Source organism: Equus quagga, chromosome 11, assembly GCF_021613505.1.
Source record: "Equus quagga isolate Etosha38 chromosome 11, UCLA_HA_Equagga_1.0, whole genome shotgun sequence".
Lineage (NCBI taxonomy): Eukaryota > Metazoa > Chordata > Mammalia > Perissodactyla > Equidae > Equus > Equus quagga.
Genome location: NC_060277.1, coordinates 83,907,584 through 83,922,441, shown reverse-complemented (window position 1 = coordinate 83,922,441; position 14,858 = coordinate 83,907,584). Strand labels below are relative to the sequence as shown.

The window sequence follows — 14,858 nt, the reverse complement described above, 5'->3', positions numbered from 1 at the left end:
CAGCCAATCATGACCTGCATCTTTCAAGCCGAGGAGGTATTCGTTCCACAGCATTGGTGAAGCAGCCTCGCCTCTGAAAGCTAAAGGAAATGGCGGGCCAATGAAAACCAAGCTGATTCAAGTGCTTAGCAAATCTTAGTAGTTGCACGCAAGGGTTGTCCTCCGAGTTTGACTTTCAAACTCTGGTAAGTTAGAGGCAGGTCACCATGACTGTGGCAGGAAAAACAACTGGGTGGCTGAAAACCAGTGCCAGAACACAGAACCTTTTGGTTTCTGTATCATATGTTTGCACTACCTGTTCACATTTTTTGAGTTTTTAAAATAAAGCTAGATGGTGGATCTGACATCACCTCTCTCAACAAACACATGAGTGCCAACTATAACAATGTTAGCTACTGTTACTGAGGGCTTGCCAGGCACCCGTCATCATTCTAAGTGCTTCACTTATGAAATAAATACAATTATTAATTGTTCTAGTTTTATGGCTGGAGGAACAAAGGCACAGAAAGATCAGGGAGGTCTGCTAAATAGCAGAGCTGGTAGGTGTCACCTTAACCATTATCCTGCTTTTTATGTGCTATAGCACCATTCTAGGTACTGGGCATACAAAGGTACAGAGGTGAGTAAAGTCCCTACTCTCACACACAGCTTACATTCTAGTGAGGGAGAGAGGATGCCAGATGAGGCATGCCAAGGATTTTAAGTGTTGAAACAGAGAGGGACTGGGCAGCTACTTCAGATTTGCGTGGTCAGAGAAGGCCTCTCTTTGGAGGTTATATTTAAGCACAGAAAACAACTAATGCAAAGACCCAAAGGAGGGAACAAGATGGTGTGTTCCAGCAACTTGAAGACAGCTAGAAAGCATAGGATATGAGAGAGAGGAGGTGGAGGCAGGGGCCAGATATCTGAGGGTTTTCTAAGCAAAGGCAAGGCCAGGGGAGTCTGGATTTTAAGTGTGAAGGGAAACCATTCAGAGGTTTAAAGCTGTGGAGACCAATTCTGAGGCCAGTGCAAAGTGTCGGTGGGAGAGATCACAGTGGCTTGCATTTGGGTTTAGCAAGGAGGAAGGAAAAACCTGGGCTGTTCTGGAAGCTGAGTTGATAGGACTCACTGATGGACTTGCTGGGGGGCAGGGGTGGTCAGGGAAAGAGACTTCAAAGGTGACATGTTGGTTTGTGCCTGGAACAATTAGGCGGATGGTGCTGATACAGGGAAGACTGGGGAAGAGACAAGGATTTCTAATCTAAGGGAGGGGCTTTTTCAGAACGGGGGAAGGGAACGTTCACCTACCACACTTGCTTCATTTAATTTAACCCTTACAACAACACCCTGTGTTGATGCCATTACTACTGCATCTACCTACTTTACAGAGGGACAGACTGAGGTTAAGGAACTTTCCACGAACCCACAGCTAGTAAATAATAGACCAAGGAGTCAACTCCAGAGCATACACTGCTTCTTTCAGGATCCCGAACCTTTGAAGACCAAGAACTAATTTAGGGCTCACAGTGAGCGCTTGACCACTGTAGATCCAGAAAGAGAAGATCAAGGACTAACTACATGGTACATGGCTAGAGTGGAAGAAAGAGAAAGTAATTCGGATCTGGGGGGGGGGGGGGGGGGGTGCCTCCAAGACCAGGAAGCAATCCCAAAACTTCAATAGCAGGGAAGGGGAGGGGGCACGCTCTTAGATGGTCTCTTCCTCACCTGCTCCCTGGGATGATTATTCCATTCCGACTTTATTCTCAACTTTCCTACCCCTCTCCTCACCAGCCTCCCTCAGCAATGATCTTGCCTCATACCTGGCACAGAACTAGAAGCCATCGGTTCAAAAACCCTCAATATGGGGGCCGGCCCCATGGCCGAGTGGTTAAGTTCACGTGCTCCGCTTCAGCGGCCCAGCGTTTCACCGGTTCGGATCCTGGGCGCAGACAAGGCACCACTCATCAAGCCATGCTGAGGCGGCGTCCCACATGCCACAACTAGAAGGACCCACAACTAAAAATACACAACTATGTACCAGGGGGCTTTGGGGAGAAAAAGGAAAAATAAAATCTTTTAAAAAAAAAAAACCCTCAATATGGTCTCACTAATAGACGAACCTACTGACATCAGCACTCTCCATCTTCTCTGGCCGACTCAAAGGTCTCCTGGCCTGCTGGGAGCTGCTCTCTCCCATATTTCAATTTCTCCTGCTCTACTCAGTCCTTCCATTTGCAGTCAGACTTGCTCTCCCATCTTTAATTAATCCCTGTCTGAATCCCACATCTCCTCCCCTTCCCCCAGCTTAATGCATACCCACCTCTATATTCTCTATCACAGTCTGACTTCCTCCAGGAGCTCTTTCCACCCAGTGGCAAGTCCTTACATCCCTTCACTGATCAGTCCACCCCAAACCAGTTTCTGTGCCCACACAGGACCAATATGGCCATCAATAAAAGCCAAGGTTACTTTTCTATCTCCATCTTAATCTCTCATTGACTTTCTACACACTTCACTGTCCCACTTCCATTCCTTGGCTTCCATCAAGCACACACACGTCCTACCTCTCTGGCTGCTCATTCTCAGTCTGCTTTTGAGAGTTCTATCTCCTTTCCCATTTGTCTGTTAAAGGTCAGAAACTTCTCCTAAATGTGCCTTAAAATTGAACTCTACCATCACTTGCTACCCCATTGCCCTACCTAATTCAGTTCCTCCTCCATTCTCCCTGACTTCACATATGGAACCATTGTCCACCCATTTGTTCAAACCATAAAACCTAACAATTATCCTTGACACTCTCACTCATACTTACAGTGAATCAATCCCCAAGTCCTGTCAATTTTACCACTTAAATATCTTTCAGATCTGGTCAATTTCTCTTTCTCCATCACCACAATCATCTTCTCCTACGTAGATGAATACAGTAGGTGACTAACAGGTCTTTACACTTGCCATCTCACCGTTCCCCCCAAATCTAATCACCACATAGCAGTTAGAGTGACCTTAAACTGCACAGTTGATCAAGTCACTCTCCTTCAAAAGCTGCCCACTACCCTTCAGATGGAGGGTAAAACTATCTCCACCTCTCTGTCCAGCATGCTTTGGCCAAACCCTGCCTTCTTTCATTCCTCCTCAGTGCTAAGGTCCTATGAACTGTAGGGCTACACATGTTACACCTCCTTGGCCTGGCCTGAGACAGGAAGAAATCACCACAGGGGACAGCTAGGGGATGTCTACATGGGTCAGGGGAAGGTGACTGCACAGACGGAGAGTATAAAGACAAACTTCCTGTTTCAATATTCCTGTGCTGCTCCAAGCACTCACACAGGAAAAGTTCAAATCCCATGATACAGAAATCCAATCAGAAAACCCAAACAGGGGGCCGGCCCCATGGCCGAGTGGTTGGGTTCCCGCACTCCTCTAGGGAGACTCAAGTCGGATCCTGGGTGCGGACATGGCACTGCTCATCAGGCCATGCTGAGGCGGCGTCCCACATGCCACAACTAGAAGGACCCACAATTAAAAATACACAACTATGTACCAGGGATCTTTGGGGAGTAAAAGGAAAAAATGAAATCTTAAAGAAAAAAAAGAAAACCCAAACAACAGACAAATTCAACTGTAAAGCTCACTCAGAGAGAAAATTGACAGCATGCCCAAAACTTGTCAGGATAAAGTTCACCACATCTACACCACACACATTGGTGCCTGTGCAATGCCAGCAATGGAAAAAGCAAAGTAGTTACTAAGAAAGAGAAACAGATAAAACAACACAATCCACGTATCACCAAAGAGAACAAAAGCCCCAGAAACGAAAGCCTCATTTAACAACGATGTTAAAGTATCCACCTACTTTTTGCAACAGTAATGCAAACAGAAACCACTCAGACGGCATCCTCCCCCTCTCACTCTCCCAAAGGAAGAGAGGAACGATCATCAATAGCAAAAGGCAGTTGCGGAAGCAACACCAAGAGCCGGCTTCACGCTCAGGAGAGGACACTGCGCCTCTTCCTCGTGGTTTCGGGTGCCCTACACGTTCAGAGAAACTTCTCTAGTAACGAACTATAGAAATGATCCCTGAAAGTATAGTCTTAATTTTGACTTGTAACCTCTGCTGAGTCTATGGCAGTCACGCACTTTTTGCTGATGGTGACATTTTTTCCACTTTACTCTCTTTTTGGAAATATCAGATAAATGCATTTTCAAAGTGTTGTTTTATATACAACTTTTAAAAATTCCTGAATACTCTTAAGAGTTTTTTTTAAGAAACTAAGATTTCAAGTTCTTAATTAACCTGTTACGGACTGATAGCCAATCAGAAGCTCCTGTCTGTCTGTCTGTCTCTAAAAAAACACTAACACTTCCGGGCTACTTTAGGACAAGGGTATGCTGGGATGCAGCAAATCAGTTTTCTAATCTTAAATGTTACAGGCAGCATCTGTGGGTGAGAATTTTTTTTTTTTAATTTAACCTCTAAGATCCTAAATTGCAAAAGCTAATAGGTTGGTTAATTTGACCCTTTTACTTTGAAACCGTCTGCTGGTTACTCAGGTGAGTGTGGACCTGAGCAGCACATACTGGGCTCATGTGGGTAGCTTTTCATGTACCCGGGCCAATCTCAAATGGGGAACAGAGAGGTTTATTTGAAAACAATTCTTTCCAGTTTTCTAATTAGGAAAAACATAAAAGCTGTAGTGTGGGTACTTTGGGTTTTGGGGGGAGGGTAGGTCTGTTTTATTGGTAATTTTGTACATTTTTGTACCGTTTGAATTTTTTTAAGCTCAGACTGTATCACCTTTATTTTTAAATATCAGCAGGTCCATCTAGAGAGATTACAGCTCATTTTTATTTATTTATTTTTTTTGAGGAAGATTAGCCCTGAGCTCACATCTGCTGCCAATCCTCTGCTTTTTGCTGAGGAAGACTGGCCCTGAGCTAACATCCGTGCCCATCTTCCTCTACTTTATATGTGGGATGCCTGCCATAGCATGTCTTGCCAAGCAGTGCCATGTCCGCACCCGGGATCCAAATTGGCAAACCGCGGGCTGCAAAAGCAGAACATGTGAACTTAACCGCTGTGCCTCCGGGCCGGCTCCAATTACAGCTTATTTTTACTTTTATTCTTTGTACTTGACAGTATTCAAAAAAATTCCAGGGGCCGCTCTGTGGCCAAGTGGTTAAGTTCGTGCGCTCTGCTTCGGTAGTCCAGGGTTTCGCCAATTCAGATCCTGGGCATGGACATAGCACCGCTCATCAAGCCATGCTGAGGCAGCGTCCCACATGCCACAACTGGAAGGACCCATAACTAAAAATATACAACTATGTACCGGGGGGCTTTGGGAGAAAAAGGAAAAAAATAAAATCTTTTAAAAAAATTCCACACTAAATAAGTCATATTATTTTTCAAAAAAGAAACTTGCCAGGTAAGTCTGAAAGATTACACATCCCACACCCCTCCCCTAAAAACATCCTGACTTAAATGTTATTTCTCTTGTTCATTTAAAAAAAAAAAAAGCTACCATTTCTCCAGTACTTTACTATGTTCCAGGCCTTCTACTAACCCTTTACACGGATCCCCTCATTTAATCTTGGAAATAAACCCTAAGAGCTTAAGGGAATGAACTTAGAATGTTAAGTGGCTCAGCCAGGCCACAGGCTGTCTCCTGCTGCCTTGAACACTAATTTTCTCCCCTCCTGTATCTTGTGAGTCCTCTTCTCCTTCCACGTAACCCAGAGGAAACGCTCTTTGTATTTTGCCTAGAGACTAGAGGTTGTAGGTAAAATTTAACAAACTGACCTGACTAAAATAAATGCGTAAGGAAAGAAGTAGGCAGTGGGAGAATGGGGTGGGGGGGTGGGGGCAGAGGTTGAAAAGGGAACAAAGGGGGGAATGCGGGTGCACAGTCGGAGGAGCAGTGAGACATCATCTAGGTATTTCTCACAAATGCTAAAGAAGCAAATCATAGGGCACTCATTCCTGAGGAGTAGCGGTGGATGAACCACTTATTAATGGGGGCTGCTTTACAGACCACAAGTGCTCTGAAGAGCAAAGGGCTGAGAATGTAGCCTGTGTCCTGACCTGAGGCCCTCTGGCCACTTCCTGACAGACAACAGCCATGCATTGGCCCCATGAACAGCACTTGGCAGCTCTGCGACAGATCAACAAGAAGATGAGACCCTAAATCCCTGTCCTCAAGGAGATTACTAAAGGAAGCTCCTCTTCAGTAGATCAGCAAGTCACCAACTGGGTAGTGAGTGACAAACTCGGCCTCCCTGAAGGAACCTGAGACCTCACCCTGCATAGCTCACACCCATGTGACGTACACACACACAGAAACACTCCACTTCTGAGTACCAAAGACAGAATGAGGTGAAGGTAGCAGGGAGAGAAAGGAAAGAGAGAGAGAGAAACGTGACCCCTAACTGTAAAATGTGGAAATAAGGAATTGGACTGAATGACCTATCTTGAAAGTACCTCCTAGCTCTGATATTCTCATATTACCTCACTTAATATTCACAACAACACTATGAGGAAAGTTATTATTATCAACCCAGTTTTAGACAAGGAAATGGAGGCACAGGAAACTTAAGAAACTTCTGCTTGGGGCTGGCCAGTGGCTCAGCGGTTAAGTGCACACGTTTCGCTTCGGCAGCTTGGGGTTTGCTGGTTCGGATCCCAGGTGCAGACATGGCACCCCTTGACAAGCCATGCTGTGGTAGGCGTCCCACACATAAAGTGGACGAAGATGGGCATGGATGTGAGCTCAGGGCCAGTCTCCTCAGCAAAAAGAGGAGGATTGGCAGCAGAGGTTAGCTCAGGGCTGATCTTCCTCAAAAAAAAAAAAAATAAATAAATAATAAAAGATAATTCCTGATTAGGCTTCCACTGAGGAAAAGAAAACCACACACATTTTACTTATTGGGGAGAGGGTTTCATGTGGCTACCTTCTTAGAAAAATCAGCAAACAAGCTTTGCACGCCAGCCCCTTCAAATGACGATTGACATCTGGGGAGCTACATTAGGTGTCATCTCTTTAAGAGCTCCAGATCCCAGAGAAGCAAGGAAGTTAATGTTAGGCTTGTGTTCTCTGGATCTAGACTGCCTGAATCTAGTCTAGCCCTCACTTACTGGCTGTGCCATCTTGGGCAAATCCCTTAATCTTGTCAAAGAAAAACAGGTTCAGGGGCTGGCCCCGTGGCCGAGTGGTTAAGTTCGTGCCCTCCGCTGCAGGCAGCCCAGAGTTTCGTTGGTTTGAATCCTGGGTGCGGACATGGCACTGCTCATCAGACCACGCTGAGGCAGCATCCCACATACCACAACTAGAAGGATCCACAACGAAGAATATACAACTATGTGCTGGGGGGCTTTGGGGAGAAAAAGGAAAAAAATAAAATTTAAAAAAAAAAAAAAGGAAATCCTCAGATCACACATTTAAAAAAAAAGAAAAACAGGTTCTCTCCCCAAACTAAGCACTGGGCGAACTGTGTATTTGCACCTTCGCTTGCAGCTTGAGAAAATCTCTGTTGAGAGCAGCCCAGTTAAGATCAGAATCTTTCCTTGGGGCTTTACTTTTACCACTGTTTGTTGGGTTTGTCCTTCTGTGTTACGAATGGTGAAACTACCATTGGGGAATGAAACCTTTTTATTCCAAATAACAGCCACAGATGTAGCCTCATCATTTGCTTCTTAGGTTTATTGTGTTTATGCCTCCAGCAAGAAAAGCCTTCCGACCTCTTGTTCCCCTTGCCTGAAATGCTCTCTGATTGAGAGTCAGTACACCTGGCATTTCGGCCAGCCTGGCCCACATTTCCTCTGTAATGAGACATGTACATTTAATATTTTTAGGACTATGTGAAACAAAAGTTTAGGTAATCTCTACTTAAATTAGTGCTTATTTCTTAAATAATATTTGCCTATTATATGGTTTTCCAACCATCTGCCCCGCCCCCCATGCTTACCCTTGCCACCTGCTGGTCCTTTTGGCAGCCAGTTAATAAGATTTCATATGTTCAACATGTCTAAGAAGTTTTGCTTTGAATAACCTATTATAGATGCTTCCTTCACTGACCTTTAAAATGGGCCCGAAAATAACAGAACCCACCTCATATAAGGGAGACTGCAAAGATGAGAAGAGTTAACATTTGTGAAATGCCTTAACAGAGCCTGGCATTCAGGGACGCCTGCCTGACCTCTGGATGCCTCACAATCACAAAGTGCATGCTATTGACTGATGGCAATCACAGAACTGTTTCCATTACGTTGTTGGCCCCGGTTTTTCTCCCACTGATCGGCAGTTCCAAAAACAGATACATCCATGCCTGATACCAGGAAAGGAAAGGCTGGGATTCTGTGGACATTTTTGAGTACTTTGTAATTAATAAATCACTGAAGCAACAAGGAATATATGTCATTGGTGATTTGTCCTAAACTTCACAGCCTAAGATTTGAGTCTCCAAAGCTAGCAGGTTAATATGACACTATTCCCATCACGATCCAGCGATTCTCAACGTGGAGGCCTTTTTTCCAAACCCGTGGAGAGATCTTTTGGAATACAGTACAGATACTGGCCCTAGGAGGTTATGAGAATCTAGGTGGGTCAGGAATGGGTAGGACTTGTGTGGTTTGGCTATCCCTAGTCCCTATGAAACCATTCATATAATGGTAAAAGGTTAATAATAATAGCAAAATCTGTTAAGCTCTCAATATTGTTTTAGGCTCTGTGCTAAAAGCTTTATACATATTATATCATTTAATCTTTTTTGAGGTAGGTATTATTATTATCCCCATTTTACAGCAGAGGAAACTGAGACACAGGGAGTTTGATAACTTGGCTGAGGACATGTGAATCTGGAGCTGGGCTCCTGGCCACTCTGCTGGGGCATGGGACTTACTAGTGAACCACGAAACTATTTCAAGCGCTACACTCAAATTATTATTTATTCTACTATATATTTGAAAAACATTAACAAAACAATGAGATACTACTTACACACCTATTAGAATGGCTAAAATCCACAATACCAAGTGATGACAAGGATGTGGAGCAACAGGAAGTCTCATTCATTGCTGGTGGGAATGGACAATGGTACAGCCACTTTGGGAGATAGTTTGGCAGTTTCTTACAAAGCTAAACATTCTCTTACCATACAATCCAGCAATTGCACTCCTTGGTATGTACCCAAAATGAGTTGAAAAGTTATGTCCACACAAAAACCTGCACATGAATGTTGATAGCAGATTTATTCATAATTGCCAAAACTTGGAAGCAATCAAGATGTCCTTCAATAATTGAATGGATAAACAAACTATGGTACATCTAGACAATAAAATATTATTCAGTGACAAAAAAAAAAAAAAGACTGGGGCCCGCCTGGCATAGTGGCGTAGTGGTTAAGTTCCCGACTCTGCTTCAGCAGCCCAGGGTTTGCGGGTTCAGATCCTTGGCAGAGACCTACACATCACTCATCAAGCCACACTGTGGCAGCGTTCCACATTCAAAATAGAGGAAGACTGGCACAGATGTTAGCTCAGCAACAATCTTCCTCAAGCAAAAAGAGGAAAATTGGTAACAGATGTTAACTCAGAGCCAATAGTCCTCATCAAAAAAAAAAAAAAAAAAAAGAGCTATCAAGCCACCAAACGACACCCAGGAACTTAAAATGCATATTGCTAAGTGAAAGAAGCCAATCTGAAAAGTCTACATCTTGTATGATTGCAACTATGTGACATTCTGGAAAAGGCAAAAATATGGAGACAGTAAAAAGAAAGACAAATCAGTGGTTTCCAGGGTTCACAAGGGAGGGATGATTAGGAGGAGCATAAAGGATTTTTAGGGTAGTAAAACCGTTCTATATGATACTGTAATTGTGGACACATAAAATTATACACTCATCAAAATCCACAGAACTATATAGCACAAAGAGTGAACTTTCAGGTAAGCTATGAACTTCAGTTAATAGTAATGTATCAATATTCATTTTTTTTTAAGATTTTATTTTTTTCCTTTTTCTCCCCAAAGCCCCCCAGCACATAGTTGTATATTCTTCGTTGTGGGTCCTTTCCCTGCGCAAAGGCCCCGAGTACCTAGCTGTATATTTTAGTTGTGGGTCCTTCTAGTTGTGGCATGTGGTACGTCGCCTCAGCATGGCCTGATGAGCGACGCCATGTGTGCAACTAAAACTGGAACCTGCGAAAACCTGAGCCACCGCAACCAACGCGAGAACCTAACCATTCAGGCACGGGACCCGCCGGCGCCCCTCAACTAGCCTTCAGTTGAAAAGAGAAGAGCTCACAGTTTCCTATACCAAAGCAAAAGGAAAAAAACCACTCAGACGGCGTTCTCTCCCTCTTACTTCCCGAAAAAGAGAAGTAGAACGATCATCAATGGCAAGTGGCAGTTGCTAAAAACAACACCAAGAGCCGACTTCACGCTCAGGAGAGAACGCTGCACCTCCTCCTCGTGGTTTCGGGTGCTCTACACGTTCAGAGAAACTTCTCTAGTAACGAACTATAGAAATGATCCCTGAAAGTATAGTCTTGCCGTTGAACACGCAGCCTCTGCTGGGTCTGTGGCAGATGCGCACTTGTACTCATGGCGACATGTTTTTGCCAATTCATCTGCCTTTTCAATATATTTTATTTTATATCTCGTAACAATTCGATCAAACGGCAAAGTTCCCAAACACCATCTACATTTGTAAATCTTCCAGAAACACTTCAAATCAGCAACAGGCCTTATTAACATACGACTCCCTAGCAGCCAATCACACGCTGCACGCATCTGACTCCTTGGGGAAGAGAGCGTGTTACCCCGCCCACCGCACCCGCCGCCGCCTCGGGGAGCACCGGCCCACTGTAAGCTAAGGAAACGCTGTTCCTGCCACCGGTCAGCGCCGACAGCCTCTCGCCTGCTGGAGAGGTCCGCGGACCTGAAGAGACCAGGTTTCCTTTGCCTTGAAAGAGAGAGGAGAGGAGAGGGGAGAAGGAGGGAGAGAGGCGAGACTGAAAGTGTTGTACCCTCCCACCACCACCACATCATCATCATGACCATGATGGCTTATTGAATGCCGATTCTCTGACAGGCATTTAATCCGTTGTCTCATTTCATCCTCTAAACTGAAGGAGAAGGGTGTGGTTCTTATGTCTCATTCTTACAGACGCTGGCTATAGCATCTCACACAGCTGAGGGAAGCACAGTTGGAACCTCCACCTGCCTGGCACTAAATCAAGTCCAGGTTTTTCAGATAAGCCAAAATGATCTTCCTCGAGAGGGCTAGTCTCAGTTCATTTCTTTAATAAAGGACTAAATACATCATCCCTCAACATTCAGTCTTGAATGATTCATCTTCCTGGCTTCTAAATCCCAGCAGAAGCCTACCTACCCATTTACTGGTGGTAAAAGTTAATTCCAGTTTCTTCTCCAAGAACATGCTTTATATATGATGGTGTGTAACTGTTTTAGTCATTTAACTTTCTGTTGTAAAAATGCTTCTGCCCCACATCTTCTGGCATGCCAAGAAACAGTGCCACACAGACATGCACATGGTGTTCTCAATTAACTACATTTTTATTACATCATAGTAAAATGACTAATATGACCATCAGGTTCATCTCATCCAACCACTTCTAACAGAATCTCCTTAGAGACAGCCAAATCCTCTGTACTTAAATTCCTTCAGAGAAAGGAAGTGTGTTGGGGTAATCTGACCAAATCTGGGAAGTATCTCCTGGTGTCAAAGCAGTTCCTCATATCTTGAAGTTATAAGGTGCTTTCCAGGCACTTTCACCCAAGGACCCTGTATCTAATCTAAGCCTGTCTGGGCTCTTCCACAGCCAAGACTTTTTCATTCTCCATTCTTTCAACCTTTCTGGGGACCCCTCACCATCCATGCCATCCCTTGGCCTCCTGTGAGGAGATTCTCCAAATGCATGTGGGTCTGACCATCACTCCAGCACATTCTAAGACTAAGTTCATGTCACCTCTTCTGGATGCCTTCCCTGACCTTCCCAGATAACAGTGACCACCATGTGCTTTGTGTCCCTAATTATCCTTGCATGTGCTTCTACATAGCTCACTGTGGTACAAATGCATTTACTTCCCCTTACTAAATGGTGAGCTCTTTAAAAGCAGGAACCAGGTCACATTTATCCTTGTATCTCCAACACCTTGCCTGGCACAGCAGATGCCCAGTTAAATCCTGACTAAGTGAATGCATGATGAATCAGTAAATGTATTGTTCCTTCCTTCACTCTGGTTACTGACCTAACTGTTGGACCAACCTGATTTTCCCCTCCCTCCATCTCTACTTGTCCCCCAACAAGCCCAGCCTGTTGTAAGAGAGTGAGGTCCCTATAAGCAAGGTTCTTGGCTCTGTCCTACTGATCATCCTTGGTTTCAAAACATGGATGTGCAGTGAGACCTCTTCTGAGCTGCTGGCTCATATATCCAGCTTCTATTGGACATTCCACTTAGCTGAATCACAGGTATCTCAAAGGTAGCCTACCCAAACTGAATTCTATCAGCTTCCTTCACAAACTTATTCCTTTTCCAGGCAACGACATCAAATTCAACCTAGTTGCTCCAACCAAAAACATGAGTCATCCTACTCTTTTCTCCCTCCCCTCACCTCAAAGCCACTTGCAGCCAGAGCAAGCATTTAGAAATACAAATCTGGGGCTGGCCCCGTGGCCGAGTGGTTAAGTTTGTGTGCTCGGCTGCGGCAGCCCAGGGTTTCAGCGGTTCGGATCCTGGGCGCGGACATGGCACAGCTCGTTAGGCCACGTTGAGGTGGCATCCCACATGCCACAACTAGAAGGACCTGCAACTAAGATATACAACTATGTACCAGGGGGATCTGGGGAGATAAAGCAGAAAAAGAAGAAGAAAAAAAAGCTTGGCAACAGTTGTTAGCTCAGGTGCCAATCTTTAAAAAAAAAAGAAAAGAAATACAAATCTATTCACACCTGTGACATAAGAAATATTGTCCTAGGTATCTGGCACAAGAGCTCCTAAACCTCTTGGAATTTCCTGAGTGATAGAGTGATAAAAGTGTCTTTGGTATGCTGACGAAGTGACTCCCGGTTGAGGGGATTACTAGACAGCTTCAGGATGGGGGCTGGTCACCCAAAAGAACAAGACCAAGTCATGATTAGAGGGTTGAAACCTTCAGCTCCACCACTGCCCCTCACCTCAAACCCCACCCCATCTCTGGGAAGGGCTGAATACTGAACTCAATCACAAAGGGCCAATGATTTAATCAATGCCTATGTAATGGAACCTCCACAAAAACCCCTAACCAATAAGGTTCAGAAAGCTTCCAGATTGGTGAACACACTCAAGTGCTGGGAGGGTGGTGTACCTGAAGAGGGCATGGAAATTCCTTCTGCATGCCACCACCCCCATGCCTTGCTTTATCTCTTCCATTTGGCTGTTCTTGAACTGTATCCTTTGTAATAAACCAGGAATAGTAAATAAAATGTTTTCTTGAGTTCTGTGAGTCATTCTAGTGAGTTAGTGAACCTGGATAAGGTTAAGAGCAGATTAGAGATGACAGAAAATCCATGAACTTGACAAAAGATCAAGAGAAATTATCCAATCTGAAGGATACAGAGAAAAAAGATGGAAAAAGAAAATTAACAGAGCTTTGGGGACTGTGCGACAATATCAAAAAGTCTGACATAGAGGGGCTGGTAGTTAAAAGTTCCAGGTGCTCCACTTCAGCAGTCCAGGTTCACAGGTTTGGATCCCTGGTGAGCACCTACTCCACTCATCAGCCATGCTGTGGAAGTATCTCACATACAAAGTGGAAGACTGGCACAGATGTTAGCTCAAGACTAATCTTCCTCAAGAGAAAAAAAAAAAAAAGGAGGATTGGCAACAAATGTTAGCTCAGGGTGAATCTTCCTCACCAAAAAAAAAAAAAAAAAAAGATCTGACATAAACATAAGTGAATTTCCACAAGAAGAGAATGGAACAGAAAGAACATCTGAAGAAATAATGGCAGAAAGTTTCCCAAATTTGGTAAGAGATATTAATTTTCACACTGAAGGAGGTAAGCAAACCCCAGGCAGGATAAATATAAAGCAAATCACCCCTAGGCACACCATAGTCAAACCACTAAAAAACAAAAATAGAAAAAAACTCTTGAAGGAAGCCAGAGAACAACAACCCATTACATGCAGGTAAACAGTGATTCAAATGACAGTTGATTTCTCATCAGAAACTATACAGGCCAAAAGACAGTGGCTGAAGCAAAAAACATTCAACTTAAAATTCTACATCCAGTGAATATATTCGTCAAGAATCATAGTGAAATAAAGACATTTTTAGATAAAAGAAAGCAGAGAATTTGTTACCAGAAGACTTGCAATACAAGAAACATTAAAGAAAGTTCTTCAGGCTGTAGAAGGAAACTTGTATCTTCCGGAAAGAGTGAAGAGTACTTGAACTGGTAAATATGTAGGTAAATGTAAAAGACTATTTTTTCCTCCTAATTTCTTTAAAGTATGAATGACTCTTTAATGTAAAAATTATAAAATTATATTATGGGATTCACAACTCAAACAGATATAATACTTACGGCATCTTTAATACAAAGGACAGGGGAAGGGAAGAAATGAGCCCATATGGTTGTATGTTTTATGTGAAGTGCTACAGTATTAATTCTAAATAGACTGGGAAAAATTAAAGATACATATTGTAATGACTAGAGCAACCACTAAAAAAATAATGTAGAGAAATACAGCTAAAAAGTCAAGAGCTAAATTAAAATGGAATTTTAAAAACATTTAATTAAGTCAAAAGCAGGCAGAGAAGAAGGAAGAAAGTAATAAAAAACAGAGAACAAACAGAAAACAACATAATAAAATGTTAGTC

At 43.6% G+C, this 14,858-nt stretch overlaps 1 protein-coding gene and 2 non-coding genes across 3 annotated transcripts in view; all 3 read right to left on the bottom strand.

Moving 5' to 3' along the window:
• Positions 1-14,858, bottom strand: part of TEX14 (testis expressed 14, intercellular bridge forming factor) — a 94,849-nt gene that overhangs the window by 71,561 nt on the left and 8,430 nt on the right. The gene's annotated exons all lie outside the window — the stretch shown is intronic.
• LOC124248020 (small nucleolar RNA U3) lies at positions 3,862-4,075 on the bottom strand. Its single transcript, XR_006890906.1, has one exon. It is a non-coding gene; the product is annotated as a small nucleolar RNA U3 (small nucleolar RNA).
• On the bottom strand, positions 10,306-10,521 carry LOC124248017 (small nucleolar RNA U3). The gene has a single exon (XR_006890903.1). It is a non-coding gene; the product is annotated as a small nucleolar RNA U3 (small nucleolar RNA).